General features: G+C 44.9%; 1 protein-coding gene across 2 annotated transcripts in view; it reads left to right on the forward strand.

Annotated features, from left to right (window-relative positions):
* Positions 1-1,051: 1,051 nt before the first annotated feature.
* LOC144826290 (tetratricopeptide repeat protein 24-like) overlaps positions 1,052-23,203 on the forward strand; it is a 520,525-nt gene continuing 498,373 nt past the window's right edge. For both annotated transcript variants that reach the window (XM_078684636.1, XM_078684637.1), the window contains exon 1: positions 1,052-1,168. The gene's annotated coding sequence lies outside the window, so the exon portion shown is untranslated. The remainder of the gene's footprint in view (positions 1,169-23,203) is intronic.

Genomic DNA, 23,203 nt, shown 5'->3' on the forward strand with positions numbered 1-23,203 from the left:
ACCTAGACCGATCTCCCTCACAGATAACACCCTTAAAATTTTTGGAAAGCGTTAACCTTGGTAGACTGTTTGCCAATTCGAACACAGCTGTAACAATGGACAAAAACATGTTAAAGACAGCACTGTACTCACTTTATAGAGCGGAAAGACTAGAAAGGGAATTGACTAAATAAACTGTCGCGAATGTATGTCCATTGAGTACCCTGAGCATTGTCTACCAAATTATATTGCACTACCGATGTCCCAATGGGAGAGAGGCCTCCTATTCCGTCTAAGAGCAGGGACTGTAAGATATTAGATTTGTTTTCCCTATGGGTATAACACTAAACTTGCCATGTCCATGTGATGGTCACTGCGGTCAAACACTATTACACTTTTTATTCTTTTGTAAATACTATATGAAATATGCACAATGGTTGTCAATTCCATATTTAAAAAATTGTCACCTATTAATTTAACAGACGCTCTTGACTGCATATTTATATTGGACAATGTTGAAATGATCTTGCGCATTGGCACCTTTTTGAGAGTAGCTACGAGTGCACGGAAATCTGTGTGCAAACTATGAAGGCTTTCCTATTTTACTATTCACAATATGCACTTTGCCATTGTCTGCTATATTTTACAACATTATGGATTGGACATTGCCATCCATTTCTTTTTTTTATGTTTTTTATCCCGTACATGTGTTACTTTTATGGATACGTTGCTATCCGAATAAAGTCTTTTGGATTGGATTGGTTAGTGTTTTTTCAGTGTAATTGTAAGCTACAATTTTATTTAGCTGTTTGAGTCTCTGTTCTTTGTGTGTAAATAGTTTTCGGTTTTATTTTGATTGTTTAAATCAATGTCGATGAGACAGTTGCCAGGCACAGGTGCCACAGCGTTGAAACTTACTTGTCACCAATAGCCCGGAGCACAGGCTTAACGCGGCCTCCGCCTGGGTGTTGTTATGACCTCGCTCTCCGCGCGCTTTGTTTCACTTCTGCCAGGTAGGCAGCTCGCGCCTACCAGGCACAAGTTGCTATGGGCACTTGCGTAAACATTTTAGAGACAGTGACACACACGAGGCAGCGAGCACCTCAAGAAACCTGCAGTGACAGCTTTCAACAAATCCTCGCGGATTCCGAGCGCCGCCCGTGATGTCAGCCTGATTACCAGAGTGCAGGTGAGTTTTAGTTACCGAGATAAGGTCAAATACAGTCAAGATTGCCCTAAAGAGTAAACGCGTATAATTGGAGTTCCTCTCTGCATAGTCTATATTCTTAGAGTATGCAGGTGTAGTCCTGAGTCTGCTGTTATAATAGACGTAAAGAGGCATACATTGATTTCGAGAGAAGGAGATACCTATCTTCATGTGATTGACTTATTCCATTCAATCGCTTCAGTTCAATTTCGATGTATTTAATCCCTTTCGAGTGTCAGCGCTGTCACGTAAACCATGCTCGACAATACACAAAGTGTGCTTGCTGCTCTGCTGCAGTTAAATATTAATTATATTTGAAATTGTCTGATCTGCTGCAATCCTGGTGAAAATGATATCTAAAAGTACTTCTATGACTGGTATTATGCAGTTTACAACATTGTTGACTTTAGATGATGACTCACAATGGGTAAAGTTCCGGAATTACTCGTCCCATTTCTCAGCAAATGTAATACACACCATATTAAGCTCTGCAAAGCTGCTAGTGTGGTTTATGCCATACGGATTTTTCAGGTGTAACATTCCTGCACTGAGATAAAATCCCATTCACTAGTCCTTGTGAGTACTGACAGAGTGTATTTGTAATGTGCAATCTGTGAGGCAGTCGGTGGTGTTATAGCTTGGAATGTGACTGATGGTGGGTGTAACTCGCGTAATTCTGTGAGGTGTGCTGGACCAGTGTTATACAGTTGTTTTCAAAAAAAGGGAGAGGAGATCTAGATGGATCAAAGGGCAGAATTACCACTTAGAAAAAGTGGAAGGTCCAAACCGCAGTGTGTGCCCTTAGTGATGTATTGAACAAAAAGAGGACTGGGTTGTTCCTGGGGTGCAAAAAAAGGGGTCAAAGAAAGTAGATATTGAGGGGTGGTTAAATGGTAACCACCCAGTGGGTATCCATTTTGTTGGATATAATGGCCTCACACACCCTTGCAGGTGTCATGCTTCATCATGGGCAATGCTCCTCGTTGGGTGGGCGGTGCAATACCCAACGGGCAACACCTCAAAGAGGGGCTCTTTGGCGGAGATCGTTTTCCAACTGCCCGTAGGTGAAGTGTGGGTGAGGGGCCAAAGTAACGGTAGACGGGAAGTGAATGTAAAATAACGCAGAGGTGCCAGAAGGAACTTTATTCTGTTGGTCCCATGCGTTAACTAAAAACAACAGTTAGTCTAGGAGTTCTGGACAACAATGTGTTCCTTACTCAAGACTATACTATAGGGTGGAGATAATGGTCGACATGTTTCTCGCATTGGGTAAGGTCACCCGCGATTCATCAGGACCTATGTATTCGCTGTCTACAGTGTGTCTGATCTATCTCGGTATCAGTATTCACTTTAACAGTATGGAAAGTACCTGTGTATAAATTGTTCCATGCCTAGGGGTCAATTTTTAATTGTATCAACTGCGCCTGGCGGGGTGAACATCAGTGAGTCTAGCCTCTGTAGCTAAGGTTCTAGCTCCCGTGCCAGGACCTGGCGGCGAAGGGTAGGCGTACCAGCCCAGACACGGGAGCTAGAACCTTAGCTACAGAGGCTAGACTCACTGATGTTCACCCCGCCAGGCGCTGTTGATACAATTAAAAATTGACCCCTAGGCATGGAACAATTTATACACAGGTACTTTCCATACTGTTAAAGTGAATACTGATACCGAGATAGATCAGACACACTGTAGACAGCGAATACATAGGTCCTGATGAATCGCGGGTAACCTTACCCAATGCGAGAAACATGTCGACCATTATCTCCACCCTATAGTATAGTCTTGAGTAAGGAACACATTGTTGTCCAGAACTCCTAGACTAACTGTTGTTTTTAGTTAACGCATGGGACCAACAGAATAAAGTTCCTTCTGGCACCTCTGCGTTATTTTACATTCACTTCCCGTCTACCGTTACTTTGGCCCCTCACCCACACTTCACCTACGGGCAGTTGGAAAAAGATCTCCGCCAAAGAGCCCCTCTTTGAGGTGTTGCCCGTTGGGTATTACACCGCCCACCCAACGAGGAGCATTGCCCATGATGAAGCATGACACCTGCAAGGGTGTGTGAGGCCATTATATTCAACAAAATGGATACCCACTGGATGGTTACCATTTAACCACCCCTCAATATCCACTTTCTTTGACCCCTTTTTTTGCACCCCAGGAACAACCCAGTCCTCTTTTTGCTCAATACAGTGTTATACAGTGCCTTGAACATGTGGATGAGGAATGGTGCTTGTTTGTGAATGGGGAGCCAGTGGAGCTCCTTAAGGTGTGGTGTGATGTGATTGCGGCGCAGGAGGGTATGCGTGATTCTGGCTGCCACGTCCTGAATGGTCTGCAGTCTTCTGGTGAGTTTGTTTTGATTTCAATGGTTTTTTTTTTTAACTTTATTTTTTGTGCAGGAATAAAAGGACACAGGCGCAGCAAGCCCACAACAGCACCTCCAATTTACAGTATGTCACCCTTCCACAGCCTTCATGCCCACATCCCTGAGGCCGGGCGGCAACACATTACGTCAATTAGTGTAGAATCGTGCTAAGGCTTACAAGCCCCACCTGTGACCCTCCAACCCCGCTTTTTGTTTTCCACCCTCAACTCCCCCCCTCCCCTCCCACCCCTACGTATCTACAAACTGAAAGCTTTTCCCCCTCAAAGGGAAGACAGTCAGATCCCCTTTCCATCAGTCTACGTGTCACTCATTCATCAGTTCCATTTGTGTACAGTATACAGTTGCTTGTCTCCCTACCCCCGTCTTTGCATAGCACCCCAGATGTTCGGTGTCTCTGGATTCTCAGCGTCCCTGCCTTCCCTCCGGCACTTATCGCTATCAGGTGGTCCCCAACTCCCATCTCTGCCTTCCACCCCTCTACGTGCCTTCATCTATCACCCCACTTCTAGGCCATGATATTGTCTCCACTTATTCCACACCTTCCGGAATTTTTTGGGACAGCCCCTAGCTTTGTATGTCACGCGTTCTGCTGCCATATAGAGATCCAGCCCTCTCCTCCATTCCTCTATTTCGGGCCTCTCCGCCACCCCCCAGTATTTCGCAATGTCCCTTTTGGCCACTACTAGTGCCAGTACCAGGAAGGTGATCTGCGGGCGTGGCAGGTCTACTTCCGTCACCATTCCCAGTAGCGCCAGTTTCGGGTCCAGTGTTAGCTCTATCCCCAGTACCTGCCCCAATTCAGTGAAGATGTGAGACCAATATATTTGTATTTCTTCGCATGACCAGATAGTGTGGTAGAAATCTCCCTGCTCGGATTTACACCGCAGACATGTGGCGTCTGTTATCCTACCCATCTTGAGGAGGCGCCTCCTATCGAAATATGTCCTGTGTAACACGTTCAATTGGATCAGCCTCAACCGTGACTTAATGGCCACATCTCGGGGGTGCATCAGTGTCAGCTCCCAGTCTAGGTCTTCCATTTCCCCTACTTCCGCCTCCCATATCCCTCTGAGTTTCGCCAGGGTTCCCAACATATTATTTGTGAGTGTTTTGTATGTGAGGGATACTGCCTGGTGTACCATCTGTCCCTGTAGGAGTCTCCCTTCTAAAGGTGAATATTCCGGTATATCCTGTAGTGATATCTTCTGCGCTTTCCAGGCATGTGCTAGCTGCAAGTGTTTGTATAGTTGTGTGTGGTGTAATCCAAACTCAGCTCGCAGCATCGCGAATGTCTTCAGCTCCCCGTTCCTGATCACATCCCCAATAGTAGATATCCCTATGTCATCCCACCTGTTGAAGCCTCTCAGTTTTGATTTCAATGTTGAGGGTGTTTTCATAGTCCAGCTTACTTTTGACCAGGGCGTGCGTGACGGTTTACCGGGTAATGATTGGGAGCCATGTGCAAATCTTCCCCAGCCTCTTCAGAGTACAGAAGCATGAGGGGTTGACAGAATTGACTTGGTCAGTACTGTTGAGTTTGCTTTTAAGGGTGATCCCGAGGTACTGGTTTCGGGTAGAGGTGGTTGGTGTCGGTCCTACCTCTGTTGACCACCAGGTGGAGTCCCACAGTGATGTACTCTTCCCAAAGAACATCATTTTGGGCTTGTCGATATTCAGCTTTAGACAGCTTGTCTTCATACAGTGGGAGATTTAGTCATGCAGGCATTGAACTTGATCCTGGTACTGAATGTCTTGTTCGTGAGGAAGAGAATGAGTTGCATGTCACCAGCATAGGAGAGGACATTAATATCATGAGAGCACATGATGATGCTGGCTAGAGGGCTCATATTTGCATTGAAGCATGTCGAACTCAGTGAACTTTGTTGATGAGGTCACGGTTGTCCGATGTGTACGGTGCCAGGCTGACTGACCGAGACCTTCCAGTCTCGAAGGAGCGGATCCATTGCTTTGCATGTCCTTGGATTCCGACTCCATGTGGGCATTGGATGAGAATGAGGTTTTAGACTGTCAAATGCTTTAGAGAGGTGAAGGAGGATGAGGGCGGCTGTGTCTCCTCTATCCAAAGTAATGTGGATATCATCCTTGGTGATGATGAGGGCAGTTTCTGTGCTGTGGCTGGGTCTGAAACCAGACTGGGTGGTGTTGAGAAGTTGGTGGTCGTTGAGGTACTCTGTGAAGTGTCTGTTTATGATTTTCTCTAAGACTATGACTGGGAATGGTAACAGAGAGATCGGTCTGTAGTTCGCAAGCGTAGTAGGGTCTGCAGAGTTTTTCTTCAGCAATGGGAGGACAGTTGCCTTATTCCAAGCATCTTGGAAGGTCGCATAAGAGGTGGAGGCATTCATAATGAGTGTGAGCATGGTGCTGATGGGTTGCCGTCCTCTGGAGTAGGCATGGTAGGGACAGTGTTCCGATAGAGCCCCTGAATATATGGACTTCATGGAGGTTTCAGTTTCTTTTGGGGTGATGACAGGCCATGTGGTTAGCATTGGTTCTTTGCATAAGATAGGGAGGCCTTTGCCGAGGACTGATGAGTCCATTTACGGGTTGAAGTTGCTGTAAATGGTGCTGAGTTTGTTGCAGAAGAATTGAGAGAGATTGTTGCAGAAGGGGTCATCAAGTTGGAGGAGGCTGAGTTTGAGGTTAAATCTTTCATTAAGGTGAAGATTTCTTTGCTTCTGTAGGTGCTGGCATAGTTGCAGTCTACCAGAGCAGCACGTTTGGTGATTGGGCTCATTTGCTGTTATCGTCTTAAGGCTCATTTGAACATGCTGTTGTCTGCATTGTCCTGGCTCATTTTCGCATTGGCTGGGCTGATGCAAGTATTCATTCTTCTAATTGTGAAAATAAAAGCAACATAACTGAATTCAAGAACTATCAAGACTACCGTCTACATATGTTTCAATAATGCCATGATTTAAAAGATTATATTGTACTTGATGTTTGAATTGCTTTAGATATTAGTGTGCTCCTTGATACTATCTTTGCTATTAGAAGAGAAATTAGTTTTCTCTGAAATTTGACCGCTCAGTAGTGGGGTCAAGTCAAGTGTAAGCACTTTTGTGCTATATCAGATATCGAGGACTTATTTACTGGTGCAGCCCATATAGCCCACACTACTGTTCCATTACCATTCGTTAATCTCCTGTCTTCGCATAAGATTCCTTTCAAGATTGGACAAAGAGAAATTGTTAGGGCAGTGCCATTAGGAATATATATGTTTAGTACACATGCTTTACATAGCATACCATTACAACGCGGTCGGTACAATGACCACGTTGTTACAACGCAAACCATTACATCGCAAGTCATTTCAACGACTTGCTGTAGGGGGAGGGCTAGATTTAGGAATAGTATAATTTACTATTCCTACTCCAGTTTCTCCAACAGCAGGGAAGGTGTTGGATTGTAAATCCAACACCTTCTGCCCTCTACAGCAAATCGTTGTAACAACTTGCGATGTAATGGTTTGCATTGTCACAACAGCGTTGCAATGACATGCAATGTAAAGCAAGCGATCTAAAGGCTGTTTCCCTGACATTAGCCTATGTTTACTGAACTTCTTTTTAAAATAACTCAGTACAAATATTTCTATATAATCCCTCATATTTCCAAAAATATAAGCAAAAATTATACAAATGCTCCAAAAATGAACCTTGTAGCTACCACCAGACCTTTTTCTAGAACTAAATACCCTAACTATAGGAGACTTGTGCTGTTTGGCCAGCTTGTGAGTAGTCTGTGCAGCCCACACAGACCACATAACACACTTTCAGATATAGAAATACATCTTTGCCAATACTCATATATATGTAACTGATTGTGGATCACCCAGAACTGCTACTACAGTTAGCTTTCAATATGTTGTCAATGAGTGACAGAAACCGCAACAAGTTTCCTCTTCCTGCATATGCACCAAATCCATTTGGAAAAGACTTATTTGGACATACAGTTCCAAGGATACTCTTTAACCAGATATCAGTGACAGAAACAGAATTGCAAAAATGCTCAGTACTGAAAAAGGGTTCCCCAAGAAAATGGAGTAGAGGCCTATAGATAAACAAAACATTGGAGACCAGATTGCAAATCCAGTATAAGTGGTGAGCGGATATTCAAGCCAAAGACCTAAGCAGTCATTGTTTATAAGTTTCAATTAATTTGGTGGCCACTTATATGTTGCTGAGTTTGGAACCCATAAGATCCGATTTGCGGGTCATACCAGGGCAGGAACCATTGTCTAGCTTCTATCGACTACTGTATAGGGCTCTCCAGACAATCTTCTTGGGCTCCCTCCTCTCCTCTATTTTTACTTCCTGTATATGAGAGATTGGGTTTTTGGTTGACTGGAGTGTGAGCCGTTGTCAAGCAATAGCCATGATCCTTTGCAGTGTGAACTAAAATAAGTCACTCAATTTACCTGTGCCTAATCCTGGGTAGCTTGGCACAAAAAACAATCAGGCTTAAGTTAGATGTGGAAAGTATTTATGCAGCACACAGTAATACATTGAAATCACAGCACAAGAGACATGCCACACATATTTAGAGCAATAAAGTACATTTTAATATTTGACACCATAACAAGATAAATCCATTTTGTTGAACAAGAAATATGAATTTTTGAACATTAGAGAAAATAGTGCCAAAAAAGCACAAACTGCCAACTATGGATATCTTCTCGCCCTGGACCGGGTGAAAGTCACAAGTTTAAGCCAATCGCGAAGGAGCGCAGGTCGGCAAAAGTCACCAGATTAGTGCTGCCGAAAGTTTACCTTCTCAAATCAGTGCCAAGAGTCCCGTTTATGGTGAAGGGGGCCGTGAGGAGCAAGCTGAGCATCTCGGTTGCCTGCCGGTGTAGCACAAAAAGCAGGCCAGGCATCACAGCCTGGCATTACTTGAGCTACGCGTTGGCATTCCACATGAGAAGTCAATGCTATATGGCGAAGAGGCAGCTGTCTGAACTTTGCTTTGAATTTATTTATTTTTAACGTTTTATATAGCGCTGGCTAGACCCGGGGGTATCAGTGCGCTTTACATGGGCATCAGATCATAGTTACAGGTTACATCATTACAAAGGTTACACAGTTCTTAGAGCATGGCTACATAGTTACATGTAAGGACAAGATAAACAATAAGCACGAATACGAAAGGGGAAAAGCAGGCAAGGTGAGAGATTCAGGGGAGGGGGGTTGGAGCACGGGAAGTAGACAGATAATGAGGGCGGGAAAGGGGAGGGGAGGGTGAGAGACACAGCATGGGAAGAGGAGAGGAAGGGTGATGGGTAGACGAGTCAAGGCAACGTCCAAAGTCCAGTAAGCTGTGATCCCAGGGCAGACAAGGGGAGAGATTCAGGGGAGAGAGGATAGGAGCTAGGGAAGAGACAATAAGGAGAGAAGAAAAGAAGTCTGCCTAAAGACCGACTGGGTAGGTGACGACCAAGGAGGGAATCCACGGCCCATCTCCCCTATAGCTAAACCAAGTAGCTCCATCGGGCGTCAGACAAAATAGTTCAGTCTCAATACATTGAGAGAGGAGGAAAGGAGAGACATAAATAGAGGGAGGATGCGGTAGGAGACGACAGGAGAGACAAAGGAAGTGTAACAATGTGGTTCAACAATATAAAAGAAAATATCAACAAGTAAAACACTATATCAAACAATCAGCAATACAATTAGGGGAGGAGAGAAAGGAGAGAGAAAGTAGTGGGTGGTAGAGGAGGAGGGGAAGTGAGGATTAGGGAAGAGACAACCGTAGAGACGAGAGGAAGTCTGTCTAAAGACCGACTGGGTAGGTGACGACCAAGGAGGGAATCCACGGCCCATCTCCCCTATAGCTAAACCAGGGAGCTCCATCGGGCATCAGACAAAATAGTTTGGTCTCAATACATTGAGAGAGGAGGGAAGGAGAGACATAAATAGAGGGAGGATGCGGGAGGAGACGACAGGAAGTGCAACAATGTGGTTCGACAATATACCAGAAAAAGAACAACAAGTAAACATTAAATAGAACAGTCAGCAATACATTAGGGGAGGAGAGAAAGGAGAGATAAAGTAGTGGGGGGTAGGGGAGGAGAGAGAGTGAGGATAAGGGAAGAGACAACCGTAGAGATGAAAGGAAGTCTGTCTAAAAACCGACTGGGTAGGTGACGATCAAGGAGGGAATCCACGGCCCATCTCCCCTATAGCTAAAACCAGGTAGCTCCATCGGGCATCATACAAAATAGTTCAGTCTCAAGTGGCGAGGGAAGAGGTTCACAGAAAAACAGGGTGGGGACAAAGGGCAGGGGCATGCGAGGGCAGAGGACAGAAGCTGGAAAGAGTAGGAGCGGAGGGGGGGGGGGTTGGGGGAAGTGGGAGTGGGAAGGTAAGGTCAGGAGAGACGCGGGTGCATTAGTCCGAAGTCCGGCTGGGTAGGTGATAGTCAAAGGAGGGAGTCCAAAGTCAATCTCCCCCATAGCTAACGAGGTAGCTCCATCGGGTATCATACAAAAGTATGCAGGTGGCCCCTCAATCCGTATGCCCCAAGTCCTGCAGTAGAGCTCCAGTCTGCACACATACACCACTCGCGGTCAGTGCAATACCAGGGCATCAATATTGCATTGGGGGAAGGGCACAAGTCACGCAGTACAGCACGCCATTGCAGCCTGCACATCACCCCACCTCCGTGCTCTTACAATGATGCCAGTGTCCCATCAAGAACTTCTCTTCCAGTCGGCAGTGTCAGGTTTTGCACGGGATCGTGCGGTGATCTGGCTGACGTGCATTCTCAAAACTACAAGCCCCATGTGGCAATGCGGCACGTTACACTGATGACGCGCGTTGCGCGCGCAACCCAGGAAATAAAGGCAAATTCCCTTGAGTCGGCGGTGCCGATTATTTGTTCCCGTATTCCAGCAGTCGGTTTGTACTTGAGAATGCGGTAAGAGTTTTGACCTTGTTTCAAACACGGAGTTCTGATTTCCGTGGGATATCGCTGTGTTACTTGTGGATTACAGGCCACGGATCCTGGGTGGTATACTGATTCTTTCCTCTCGGCTGAGAGAACCTTGTCTACTTACTTTGGTGGCGAACTTAGTGAGACATACCTGCTAACGCTACCCCGATCACAAGGGTGCATTTAACTTTGGTGATAATCGGGGGGATTGGCCGCATTTGCATGACTTTGTGTACTACAGCAGGGGTAGCTCTTGAGCAGCGGTGAACTGTGCTCTGGATACAGGTGTGCCCTGAACACCAATACGATAACGCACAGCCGCTTATTCAAACAGTGTTGTGATACCTGATTCTGAGATAATTACTTTTGGATTTAACTACATAACGTTGTTTATATTATATATCCTGAACAGGAGACACATGAGGGGTACCGCTTCAGAGGGATTACAACTACCCCATTGAAGAGTGTTTATGTTTGAGTTTTGGTATGTGTGAGAAACCTCATAGATCATAACCCGATTCCCTTAGTGTGCAAGGTTGTCATTGAGTTTCTTTTCTGCTACTTTCTTACAGTTGGGTAGATTCTCTGGTGCCTCCTCACTTCTTGTCTCCTGTGAATCGACCATTAGTATTTTCCTTTTCAGGTATGAAGAAGGGTCTTTTGAAGTTGTTACTTTAAGGGACACTGAAGGGGGGATTTCCATTGAGAGTTAAGGGAGGGGTGTTTCTAAACGCCTGTTATTTGTCGTTGCAGATCTCCCTCCCCACTGTCCCCTTCCTTTCCCTCCCCGGTTGGTCTTACTTAGTTGTCTGTGATTACATTTCGGACTCTGAGGTAGTTCATAGGGGAGGTTATAGGCATATCAACACAGCCCCGAAGAGGCCAGAAAGCAGAGCCTGACAGGCAGCTTGCAGGTGCAATCCCCAAAGTCTCACAGCATCTAAGCCTCCCTGACCAAACAGTGGAGGTCCAGGCAAATACAAAAGGCCGGCATACCGGCATAATGGTAGCAAGAGTGGTGTGTTCTTGGCGTGAACGGGCCATTTACGGTCGTGAAGAGCCAGAAAATTCCAATAGAGCTCTCAGAGACCACACCAAAGGTCCAGGATCTTAGGGGCACCACTTGAGGGTCAGGAACTCACTTCATCTGGGTCCAGGTGCTGCTGATGCAGGATGTTGGGGAGCTATGTATGTCCCTGAGGCTCAGCGCAGAAGGCAGAATAGCCCTTGGAGTCACCCTTGTAGCCCTAGGTTGAGTATGAACTTGCCGGTCCAGATGTCCTTTCCACGCAAGAGGATTACAGGGCAGCAATCCAGCAGAGTAGCAGTCATTTCAGCAGCACAGCAGTCCTTCCTCCTGGTGGACTCCACAGTTGCAGAGTGTACTCAAGAGTTGGTATGTGAGCCTTCATTTTTATACCCTGGTGCCCTCCTTCTGGAAGATGGGAGAAGCTTCTACTGGCTTTGAAGTGAATGGAATTTCCTGACTACCCTGCCCTGGCTCCAAGCTGGCTGCATTGACAATGTGGAGGTTATAGCTCCTTTATGTGAAGGCAGAGTACTCCCTATTCAATTGCGATTGGGTTGCATTCAGCTCCACCCCTCATCCTTCCAGCAGATGGCCCATTAACGCACATCTAATTCATCTATTGTTTGGCTGTCTGGGAGGAATTCACAAAGTCTAACTGTCAGTTAAACCCAGTCATGTGACCCACGACAGGCTACAGGCACGAAAGGGCTAAGGGCATTTTCAAAATTGTAACTAAAAACCAGACTTCATAGGGGTTTTCATAACAGTTCCAAGGACATCAATTATAACATAGCTATGTTCTCTGCATATTAAATCCAAAATGGAAACCCCAATGTTATCCTATAGGAGGGGTATGCCTCAAAGTAGTAAAAAATGAATTCAGGAGTGCTTCGTTACCACGACATGTATAGTGCTTTTTCAACCTTTCAAGTACAATGCACCCTGCCCTCTGGGCTACCTAGTGGCTACCTAGAGGTGCCATTATAACTCTGCTGACCTGTTTTCCTGTGCTTTATATGACAATTCTCCTTTGCTGGCTAGAGTCAATTATTTCATATGTTTTATTTATTGGTCTTATTTTTATTATAATATTTTGGAAGTAAATACAGTAATACATTTTCTTGTGTGTGTATGGCATTATCTTGTAAACCTATAGAGAACACTATACATAGTAGTCCCTAATTATGATAAGCATGGTGGACAATAAGATAGGGGCTGATTACGATGGCGGTTGGACAAGCATCCGACCGGCATCATGGGGGACGGGACCAGCCGACAGGTGCCCAGCAGTCCTGCCTGCTGGACTGTTCCCATGAGGCACAGGGACAAGACTGATTTGCATATGGCTGGGTTCAAACTGGAATGGCATGGTGAGCAAAAAACAATGGATTTAGGCCTAGATGTCTGTACTGGGGTGAATGTATGACATTGTTCTGCATTCTGTCCATCAACTGTTGTTTTTGCATTTGTCACCCCGAGTTGGACAGGTATGCCCAGACGTGGGTCCCGTGCTCCCCATGCCACTGGAATCAAGCTATCCTGGCTGAAGAGGGGTGAAACCCCGAAACCTGTCCTAGGATTCTTGTTTACAGTCCAGGGAGGACCTGGCTTGGCAGTTCAGGCTGGACTGTTCCCTGAGGCACAGGGTCAAGACTGATTTGCATGTGGCTGGGTTCAAGCTGGAATGGCATGGTGAGCAAAAAACGATGGATTTAGGCCCAGATCTCTGTACTGGGGTGATTGTATGACATTTATGCATTCTGTCCATCAACTGTTGTTTTGCATTTGTCACCCCGAGTGGGATGGCTATACCCAGACGTGGATCCCATGCCCTCCATGCCACTGGAATCAAGCTATCCTGGCTGAAGAGGGGTGAAACCCCGAAACCGGTCCCAGGATGCTTATTTACAGTCCAGGGAGGACCTGGCTTGGCAGTTCGGGCTGGACTGTTCCCATGAGGCACAGGGTCAAGACTGATTTGCAAATGGCTGGGGGTTCTCGTTTATGGTCAGTTTTGTTGAATTATGGTTTAGATGAATGTTTGGTTTATTTTTTGGCTCATCTGCATAGTGATTTGAGGGCTTGCGTTCGTTTGAATACCATGGGTGAAGTCTCTAGTGACATTTTTATTGGCAGGGGGTTCAAACAGGGTTGTGCTCTGGCTCCCCTGCTTTTTATTTTGTATATAAATGAACTAAGCAGTTCTGTGTGTAAATTAACAAGTGATGTCCCGCTAATCAACGGTAAACCATTTCCCACCCTCCTCTACGCGGATGACGTGGTCCTTATGGCCCGCACACCGAATGCCCTGCAAATTTTTATTTCCGGCTTTGTTTCGTACATGGCAGACCTTGGTCTCTGCAAAAATTTTAACAAATCATTTATAATGTGCTGTGGCCTAAAAAACATAAGATTAATCACATTTTGATAGGGAATAATGTTTTAAAATGCACAAGCACTTTCCCATATCTAGGCCTGCTGTTCTCTGACTCTGGCTCATGGCAACCCCATGTTGCTCTGGGGAGAAATAAACTGGGCAAAGCCATAAACTCTGTAACCTCACTTCGCCAACCTCTACACGCTGAGGCCATTATATCACTGTTGCAAATTTATAAGACTCAATGCCTACCTACAGGGACCTATGGCGCCGAGGTGTGGGGCTACACGAACTGCACCAATATACAGACGATGGAGAATAGGTTCTGTAGAAAGATCATGGGGGGGGGTTATTTCTGCCCCAACTTTTGTGTGCCACCGAGAACTGAGCCTTAAGTATACAGAGGATTTTATAAAATCTAGACCCGCCCTGTTCTGGTTGAAAATATGGATGAATCCAGCTGCCCTATTGACCCGTGACATCATCATGGATTGTCTAAAATGTGAGCGGGCCAGTCATATACCATGGCTCGGGGCGGTGGTAAAAAGTCTAGCGAGTGTGGAGCAGGGTCACTTATTTACATCTCACCACACAATAGATCGTACACACAAGAATTTAGTAAAAAATGCTCTGTATAATCTCTATAACAACGAGAGGGAAAAGAAAGAGCTCGTAAGACCTGCCACTATAAGGTACATAACCATCTTGGTATCTAGTGACAGGCCTTATGAACTACCCCAAGGCTACCTGTGTAGAAAGATGAGTAAATGGAACAGGAGCTTGTTGTTTCGGTTCAGGGATGGGAGCATCAAAAATCTATTATGCTTCCCAATGGGCTTTAACAGACATTTAGAAAATTTAAACTGTCCCTGTAACCGTGGCGGGAAACAAAGCCTTTTACACTTCATGCTTTTTTGTGGCTTTTATGTAAAATATACTAAACATTTTTTAATGCCATATTTCCGCAAGACGGCCCAGTTGGACTTTAACTTAGCCCTTGGTGATCTACTGAGGTTGGGCACTGACAAAGTGATTTTCAGAGTCAGTTGTTTTCTCAAAGCTGCTGTTCGCTCAAGAGTGTCATTGAACATGGCGTGAAAAGTTTTGCACTACCATTTGCCTAGTTTGCACATTGCTTATTTTGCACAAGCAGCTGCTTTTTGCACATATTACTGACATTTCCGCAGTGTTTTAAATTTTTGTATATATCATTGTGTGCCTTACAATTATTGATGTATCCGTCTATGCAGTTATTTGTACTTTTTTAACATATATCATGATGAATTATGTAATTTTATTATGTGACTTTTGATTGTGATATTATGTGTTGTGGATGATGTTGTGATTTTATGTACTTTTATGGATGTTACCTAAATCCGAATAAAGATCTTTGACTTGACTTGACTTGACTTGACTTACAGTCCAGGGAGGACCTGGCTTGGCAGTTCGGGCTGGACTGTTCCCATGAGGCACAGGGTCAAGACTGACTTGCAAATGGCTGGGGGTTCAAACTGGAGTGGCATGATGAGCAAAAAAACGATGGATTTAGGCCCAGATCTCTGTACTTGGGTGAATGTATGACATTGTTCTGCATTCTGTCCAGCAACCGTTGTTTTTAAATCTATTTTAAGCACAGCTTCCTTCAATGTTTTTTTTTTAAAACAGCTTTCTTAATATTTTAATACTTACACTCTGGCCCTGTGACTGTTCTCTGCCTCACGCTCGCTCCCTGTTCCACTGTGGATTTTTCATTTGCGTGGAGGGAGCCTGCGAGAGTGGGCAGGGTGACTTCCAAGTGGTGGAGGTCACGGGAGGGAGTATTCCCTCGCATGCTGCTTAAAGCGCATGGCAGCTCAGACAGGCAGCTGTATTGCAGATAACATGCTGCAAATATTTTATGTATTTGGGCTCAATTTATTTGAAGGGCTAGCTTCACGTTTTAGACGCGGAATCTATTTTAAGCACAACTTTCTTAAATATTTTATTTTCAGCACAGCTTTCTTAATATTTTAGTACTCATACTTTGACCCTGTGGCTGCTCTCTGCCTTGCGCTTGCTCCCTGTTCCACTGTGGGTCAATCAAGCTGGTAATTCTTCCAAAGAGTTGTACAAAATGTTTTAACTTTCACAAATCCTACGGTAGCTAAGGACACTACCTCTCCTTGTCAAGAATAGTGGGACAACATTGCCAACCATTTAAAAGAGAAAATAAATTCAATCTATGCCTCATTTTCTGTAAACCCTATCAAATCCCTCTCTCACCCCCCCCCAATAACAACTAACAAGATGCCCCCCTTAGATAGCTTTACTCCCTTACAATCCCACACGGTGGAGAAAATGTTAAAATCAGGAAAGTCTGGCTCTCCTACAGATATTATACGAGCAAGTGCTGCTGCCCCTCTATCTACGCAGCTTTCTCATACCATGTTCTCGTTATTTAATCTTTTCGTGAGTGAAGGCTTACTTCCTCGGGAATAGAAGGCAGCGAAGGTGATACTGATTCGCAAAAAGGCAGATTTAACGGAAAACCTCCTGCTGTAGCGCAGGGAAATCCTGTTTGGTAGCTGGGCGCTTTATAAATCTTTATAAATAAATATCCCGGTTCTCAGAGGACATGAAAGCTATCTCCACATGGATAACGGACAACTACCTCCAGCTAAATGCTGATAAGGCAGAGATTATGCTGTTCGGTAATGCTAAGAGATTCTGGCCGACTGATTGGTGGGCAGCGGACATGGGGATTGCCCCCATCCCCAAGACGGTGGTAAAAAGCTTGGGTGTTTACTTAGATCAGATACTGTTTATGCAAGGTCAAGTGAGGGCGACCTTCGTGACTTGCTTCCATATGCTATGCTTGCTGCACAGAGTCTTCTCCCTTCTTTCTCTGGCAGTACGCAAAACCCTTGTCCAGGCCCTGGCTATGAGTCACTTGGACTGCAATGCACTTTTAGATGCTGCCAACAATTCTTTGTTAAATAGTGTACAGGTTGTACAAAACACAGCGGCATGCCTCGTATAAAGGCCTTCCTTGCCCTCCTACAGCAACTCCACTGGCCAGAGAATCATATTCAAAGTATGCTTCATAGTCCACAAAGCCTTAAACGGATAAAGACCTATCTATTTGGCTCAGAAACCTATTCCTTACCAGCCCAGCAGAGTATTAAGCTCAGGTATGAAAAATGTGCTTAATATTCCCCTAGTTGAGAAAGTGGGGTCTGGTGGCAAAGCCTTCTCTTATAGGGTTCCTTGGCTGTGGAAGTCATTACCTCTCACTTTGGCCAACTGTGAGGCCACTTGTGGTTCAGGAAACATCTGAAAACTGTACTCTTCATGGCTTAGGGAAAACTTGCCCTTTGGTCTGTTCCTTAGGATTCGCAGAAACTGTACTGCCAATTCCGACTACAAGAAAGAGTCTGCTCTGCTCCAACACAAACTACAGGACAGAGGGTATCCAACTAGACTGATTTACAACTCACGTAAGAGAGCCCTCAATAACCCTAGAGAGGCACTGTTGGAGACACGCGACAAAGAACCTGACAATTTGATCACCTGTGTAACTTGTTTTACAAGGAATTCAGCGTTTCTGAAAAAAACTGTGAACAAACATTGGGGGTTACTGAACACAGGGGGCCTTGACATCCCACGTCCCCGTTTTGCCTTCAAACGCACGTCCAATCTTAAAGATGCCCTTATTCATACACGCCCCAAAAAACAAACGACCACTGGCCAAAGTACCCTGTGGAGGCTCCCACCAGTGGTTGGTCATTATCAGTGCGGTGGCTGTGTTGTTTGCCAACAGACAATACAGTGTAAAGACATTAAACTATTGGATACCTTTACTTGGCACATGAATAAACATACAAATTGTAACAGCCCTAGATGTATCTACCAGCTGATCTGTCCCTGCGAAAAACACTACATTGGCATGACAATGAGGCCGGTTAAGCTAAGAATCATGGAGCATAAGAGCAACATTCGGTGCTCAAAAACCCACACATGACTGTATGAACACTACGTCCAGCATGGCCACCAGGCAGATAGCATTAAGTGGCTAGTACTCGAGTCTCATCCATCAATCACACAACAAGCCCTGTTCAGGATCGAACAGCGATGGATACACCGTCTTCAACTAGATACACTGGGCCTGAATGACTCCGTCCCCTGGGCGTCACTTTCCAGATGATCCCCGTGCTCCTTAGAAATTGCAATTAGCTATCAGACACTAAACAGCTTCTCTATCTGGCCTAAGTCCCTCGATCTGACCAAGGTCCACTCCTGAATAGTGCCTTGCCATGAGGGTTCCCACCTTATTGTTACCATTGATTGTCAGGGATATCATCATCCCCTTTAACTAGTCTCTTTCCTTCCCTCTCCATTTTGTTTTACTGATAAACTGGGGTCACACTACGATAATATGAGTAGACTTGGGTGCAATGTGTCTAGGCACTCACTTTTGGACATTTGATTTCCACCTCCAACCACCCCTCTCCAATATGGCCGCCACATTCGCAAGAACGTACACCAGCAACCTTTCGTGACACACACACACCGACCCAACGCATGCGCAGAGGGGACTACCGAGGACCACGCCTACTAGCGGAGTCCTCACTGCGGAAGTACGGAACATCCTATTTAGTCCCGGCTGTTTTGTTACGCCGGCACCAGCTGTTCCGCGCTACCGTCGGGGCGCCCAGCGTGTGGGTAGGTTATCGAACCCTGGCTGCTCACGCTACAGGTAAGCGATGTGCCCTTGTGTGAACGACAATTTTGCTGCTGAGATATAGGTTTTCTCCATATCCCGCTGATGGTATTTTGCCGCTAACCTCGGGGGTCTTCGCGAGTGATCCCCATGTCCTCGTTGATACCGGTTCCAAATGTGGCGGTGTGTACTTTTGGCTCCCCATGAGTGTCGTGGGACGGGTCTCGGGGGTATGTTTGTTTGGGGAACTAGGACTCGTATTTTACATCCCCTCGCCGCCCTCCCAGGGCGACGATGGCACCTCCTGCACCACGCAGGTTATGCCTCCTCTCATCCCCCGAGTGTTCACCTATCGGCGTGTCAGGGTTTGCCATACACGCCGACCACTTGAGATCTCCGGGAGACGTGGGCTTGACTTGTCACGATTTGGAGGCGGTGACAGGTACATCAACGAGCCAACTATCGCCAACTATGAGGCTTTCCCATATCTACCACCTCACAGCTGGCTGTCTGAACATTGTGTGTCTCTTTCACATTATGTGTCTCTCTCACCTCGAAAACTGACACTCAGCGCACGATATATATGCGTGTGTGTGTGTCTCTCTCTCTTACAGGTACTTTACCTTTTTGAGCAGCCCCATGGGAACAGACTGCGGGGCCTACTAGGGACACGCCTAGGGTAAGCGTCTGCCCCTGTAACCTTTACTGTTTGACAGCTTGTGACATCTTCATATTTCAATTTTAATTGTTTTTAATTGGTTCTATACTGGTATACTGTATAGATGTGGCCATGGACATACCCGTTTGAGATGTCCACCAAATGTATTGCTTGATACATTTCTTCCTTTTTTTAAAACAAGTTGTATGTGTGCACTATGGAGAACTGCGGTGATCTAGTGCTGTTGAGATAATGCCATCATCTAAATGCTCGGCTTTTGTCTACGCCTTTCTTCTAGGTCTCCCCGCTAGAGCAGGACCACCTGGCCTGCCTTCTTTACTGACCCAGAGAGGTTGTAATTGTTTTCCTTTTGTTGTCTTCTCACTGTGTAGTACTTAGCACTCGAGGTCCTGAAGAATTGCCAGTTGGGCAAGAAACATGTCGACCTTTTTGAGGGTTGAGGTAGTTTACTGTGCCCCTTACAGTCCCTATCTCCCCTGCCACCCTTTTTAACCAAGGGAGTCAGCCACGTGAATAAAGACCCTTGTGGACTGACCCACCTCCTTTTATTATCACCATTCCCTCACGACTACACCTTCACCAGACCCCTCACACGCACTCAACCATTGGCTGGAACAAAAGAACTCCAACAAAGAGCGCCTTCTGGCGCCCGTCGGACATTGCAGCGCCAGTCTGACGAGGAGCAGGAGACCAATGATGAAGCATGACACCTAACTAATTGGGTGTGTGAGGTCTTCTAGTTCCAACAAGGGAACATCCCGTTCCCTGCCTTTGGTCTCCTCCCTATAACACACATACGGTCTACCCTTCCCCTGGGGAACTTTGTACCTTTTTTGCTACTTGGTTGACTGGACATGTACACTGGACCCCGTTAAATATTGTCCACAAGTGGTTCCCACTTTTGTATTGAACACTGCAAGATTTGACAAATGTCTGCTTAATCGGTCTAGTGTTTGGAGTGTCGTTTCGTTGGCCATTTTGTCAGAGTGTTCAAAATGAAAGAAAAAAAGAAAAGTAGTAAGGTGGCACATGTAAGGGAGAATGATGGTGATGACTCTTCATCCAGGAGGGTGCGGATGGGTTAGGTACTAAATGTGATTACAAAAAGAAAGTGGTACTGAAAGTTTTGCGTGAAAGCGATAACAAACTGCTTTGTTGGGTTTCATTCGGGGGAGTATCTTTACTGGTAGCAGCTAATTTAGGGTCACCATACATGATTATTGCAGAGTGTGGGTGTGAGAAGCACCACTTTGCAGTCATCAGTAATTATTTGGAATCACCTGATGTCAATCCAGAAAGCTACATGGGGAGAAGAGTGTTATGGTAGGGTTTGGACATCTGGTATCTTGGTTCAAGAATATACATGCACTTTGCAAATTGAATGTAGCTAAAGAAGGGCCAGTCGCGCTTGGTTTGATGGACCACAGAAAATTAAACATAACTTTGCATCCAGAACAGGTATTAGTGGCTTGTGAGGTTGAGGATACAAAGTAATGAGTGTTGGATGAATTGTTATCAGTCATCAATGGTAACATTGGTAAATTGAGGTGGTTTTACTCACCAAATTCGATTTAAAAGTATTGTGACTTCCAAGATTCATAAAGGCCCCACTATTCCCCTCATAGCCAGGAAGGAAATAAATGAAGATGGAGTTAAGAAAACTTAGAGAGTCCCACATTATTGAACCAGTGGAGGCACTGAATGTACTGAGAAAGTTTGAGGAAAGAAACTTAAAGGTATACCATTGAACAAGTGAGCCTTTTTTCCCCCTCGTCCCTGGGGGAGCCTCAAATCTGACCAGATTTGCAAATCTGATCTGGCATGCTAGGATTAACTGTCTGTCGCAGAAACATTTCTTGTGTGATCACTGCTACTCAGTTCTGTGTATGAAGCACCATATTTTTTTAAACGAATAAGGCGCAAGGTTACCTACCCTGACCCCCCAGGCCCATGTGGCTGGTGGCCATGTCCTATGGCTAATCCCAGCTGCTCATGGCTGAAAGCCACTCTCTGCCTGTGTTAGCTCTCCACAGAGAATCGTATGCAGAGTCTAGCCATAGGGTAGGGTGCGGAGCATGGGTTGGCCACCTGCAGAGGGCTGGGTGCAGAGAAATCTTTGATGTGGTATATGATAATAAAACACAAACATTCATTGATAAAACACAAAGATTAAAGTGAAGCTATGCTTAGCTTTAGTTTTAACACCTCAATGCACATAAAAAAAAAAAACTAAAGCCACAGTTGAATTTCTATTACCCTTATGCATAAACAAAAATACTAGAATTCGAAGATTATGGTTAGGAGCACAGGCCATAACTCACACAACAATGATGAAAACCAGAACTTGCACACCACATGCATAGGTCGTTAATGTGCTAAGTGCAAGATTTTCCTTAGCCTGCAGGTGGCAGGATCTAATCCATGAAGGACAACTGAGAAGTGAACTTTTCCTACATCCCAGACCTACCTGTAATCTGACAATCAAAGGTTTTAATTTGATCCAAAAAGTACATCAAGCCAAAATCTATGTGAATCATATCAAAAGCCTTCTCTCTCGCTTCAGGAAGAAACTGGAGCCATTCATCTTCAAATTCATCCAGAAGGTACTACTTAGACTGCTTAAACCCCATAGAAACCTTTAAAGAGAGACTTCCCATTTACAAACAAGTCTTAATTTCTCATACTGTGCAACCCCATGCTTTTATTCAGTGTTCTGTTGCATTATACCCATACATAGACAGACATTGACTTACAAAAATTTGTATCCCTGTGAGGACTTTGTCGTCGGTCTTTTAGTGTTGACAAAACAAGCACTTCTGGATGTAGCAATATTTCTCAAATTGGGTGGTGTTACTTATTTATCCTGCTTTCTGTCTCCTACCACACACTGCAGCCAAAGACCAACAGATTAGGTTCCTCGCAGCATCCCTCTGGAGATCAGACAACATAAAGTGCATAACATTTGTCAATGATGGGCATTGAATCAGCATTGTCTTCCTAAAGAGTAGCAGTCAGGGATGTCTACACGGATTTTTAGAAACCCCCTGACCTATTCTCTACTTCTATGTAATATGAAATATAAAAATACAAAATCATGCCATATATACTGTACTGCGTGGGGGTGATATCGTACACCTGTATAGTCATAAATAGAATTCAGAGGACAAACACTGTAATAACGTATTAAACACTGAAAGATAAACATACTCAAATCTTTTAGGTGATATAGCAATACCTTCCAGAATTGACAGGTACCATACATCCCCAGCAGGTCTGCCACATCAGATGATTGGATTTAAAGATTTACAAGCAGTCCGAAGCTAGGATCCATAAAACCCATGGATCGTTGAAATAAGCATAATAGATGAGGTTCTTTAATAAATATCTTTCACATTCTTAATATGTTTATGTACATATAATCCCAGAGGTGTCGACCTTATACAACCGCTGTAGATGTAACATAGATTTTACAGGATAAACACTTGGATAACGCATTAAACTATAAAATGTGAATATATATTTAAAACCTGAGAATGATATAGCGATACTGGCTCAAAATGGGTAGCACCGTACACTTTCAGCATGTCTGCCACATTAGATGGTTGAACCCAGTTATCACCCTTAATATACAAACTCTCACTTTATGCCTACTTTTAGATGTGTTTATGTCAAAGCAGGGGAAGTTGTGGAGTAGGAGAACCTGGTTGATGTTGCAGGTTGTTCTCAGGACTACATACATCCATATGTCACTATAAGTCTTTCTAGCCATGACAACTAGTGTCAACCAATCTGTTGCTTCCACATGAACAATGATGCCATCATCACATGATCTCTTCAGTTCACTCTTAACAGCTTCATGAACATTTCTGGGCATTCTTCACACTTTGATTA

Source organism: Lissotriton helveticus, chromosome 3_2, assembly GCF_964261635.1.
Source record: "Lissotriton helveticus chromosome 3_2, aLisHel1.1, whole genome shotgun sequence".
Lineage (NCBI taxonomy): Eukaryota > Metazoa > Chordata > Amphibia > Caudata > Salamandridae > Lissotriton > Lissotriton helveticus.